Source organism: Nematolebias whitei, unplaced genomic scaffold (assembly GCF_014905685.2).
Source record: "Nematolebias whitei isolate Nwh7 unplaced genomic scaffold, NemWhi1 Nwh_scaf_10880, whole genome shotgun sequence".
Lineage (NCBI taxonomy): Eukaryota > Metazoa > Chordata > Actinopteri > Cyprinodontiformes > Rivulidae > Nematolebias > Nematolebias whitei.
The window spans coordinates 1-1,938 of record NW_023629425.1 but is presented as its reverse complement, the minus strand read 5'-3'; the positions used below and the strand labels follow the sequence as shown (position 1 = coordinate 1,938).

The following is a 1,938-nucleotide window of genomic DNA, read 5'->3' as shown; positions in this document are numbered from 1 at the left end:
GAAAAGCACAGTGAAACTGAAATCAACCAACCTTTTGTATATTACGAGAGCTCATCCACATTGCCATTACAGTAGACTTCAACACGGATCCACTCATGTACCAAGCTTTGCCACTGCAATCACAAGTGAGAAAGAGAAGCCAATTTTATTGCCAATCCTCTATTGTTTGAAGGCAATGCTTTGCTTCCACTTCATTTCATTATCATCTTCGTTCATGAATGGCATCCCCAGCTATCGTTATAGGTTGACAACGCCTGTCCTTGTGGTGCAAGTTTTTAACTAAACACGACATTTTCGAGGAACTACATTTTCAGTATCAAAACCATGACGTGCATGCGATCAAATTTTAGCACTGGATAGTTTCAACTAAATTTGAACACTGGCTCAACTATGAACTCATTTTAGGTGGCAACGTAATTGCTTGACACTGCTTTTTGGGATTTTGACAACGGTTTCTGTTCCTCGTTTAGGGTATTTGGAGCTTGTGCAATTGTATCTTACTCTCTTCTATTGCTGGAGAACATAACATTATTTTGTTTGTAACCAGTGCATTTCTATCAGCAAAGAATACAATAAAACACACTGTAGGATTATAGATTGAAGAATAAACCATATTTAACATTGTCCTACTGTGGCCTAATTTGTAGGAGAACCAGAACAAGCTCATATTCCATGCCTGACTTTCAACAGAAAGGTGCAAAATGAAAATTGTGCCTGTGGCACATTGGGCTTTTGGACTTTTGTGTTGAAAGTTTACTCAAGTATGTTGCTAAAAGCGTTCAATGTACAATGCTCTCCACCAAAGTCAAGTACATTGAGATGCCTATGGAAGGAGAAATAATGTCTCTTCCTGGCAGCATTGTAATTTATTGTAAACTGTGACACACAGAGGTGCGTACTTGAGTTGTACTCAATATCTGTTTGATAAAGCCATTTCTTGGCTTGTCCAAGAAAGCATTGCCTTGTGAGTTACCTAAGCTTTGTAACGGGTGTAAAGTATTGAGAAGTCTTGTTCAGTCATTTTCATGTTCTGAGTTGTTAGGTTCCTATTTGCATTGTGCCATTTCTTCATGGTGTGGCTTTCATGGCTTGTCGTCTATTGTGGTCTTTCTTGGGGATTGTTGCTAAGGCAAAGTGTTATTCTTTATCTAGTGAGGATTTTGAGCTGCCTGACAACACAGCTTTAATTTTATGTTTAGAAAATGTTAAAAGCATACAATAGTTTTTTCCATGCGATCTGAGTGACTTTTTGCAAACTTTTCTCCTCATGGTTTTGTTTTCCAAAAGCACAGATAAGCGTGCACGCCAAACATAAAAAAAAAAAGGAAATTGGCTTTAGAAGCACTCCATGACATGTCCTCGTTAGTATAGTGGTGAGTATCCCCGCCTGTCACGCGGGAGACCGGGGTTCGATTCCCCGACGGGGAGCACAAAAAGCAGCTTTTAAAGGTCAAGCTCTTAATCAACCAACTTTAATGGTAATCATTTCTATGTAGCTTCTATGAAAGCAAGAAAAGTTTGTACTTCTCATACTCTGAGAGAATGTGAAAACATACACTTGCAACACATGTAATTCTCAAGAGCTATGAAACCACAGATTATATGTACTAATACATTGGCCGGGAATCGAACCCGGGTCACCCGCATGGCAAACGAGAATTCTACCACTGAACCACCAATGCAATTGTTCTCAAAGGTATGCACACACGTAAATGCATTTGTATCAGTCAAATCTCTACAATCTCTGCTTGCCTTCATTAGTACTGGAAACGATTCCGAAAAGCACAGTGAAACTGAAATCAACCAACCTTTTGTATATTACGAGAGCTCATCCACATTGCCATTACAGTAGACTTCAACACGGATCCACTCATGTACCAAGCTTTGCCACTGCAATCACAAGTGAGAAAGAGAAGCCAATTTTATTGCCAATCCTCT

General features: G+C 39.4%; 2 non-coding genes across 2 annotated transcripts; one reads left to right on the top strand and one right to left on the bottom strand.

The window, feature by feature from the left end:
• The first annotated feature begins 1,356 nt into the window (after positions 1 to 1,356).
• Positions 1,357 to 1,428, top strand: trnad-guc. Its single transcript has one exon. It is a non-coding gene; the product is annotated as a tRNA-Asp (tRNA).
• Positions 1,429 to 1,611: 183 nt separating this feature from the next.
• Positions 1,612 to 1,682, bottom strand: trnag-gcc. Its single transcript has one exon. It is a non-coding gene; the product is annotated as a tRNA-Gly (tRNA).
• Between the last annotated feature and the right edge of the window lie 256 nt (positions 1,683 to 1,938).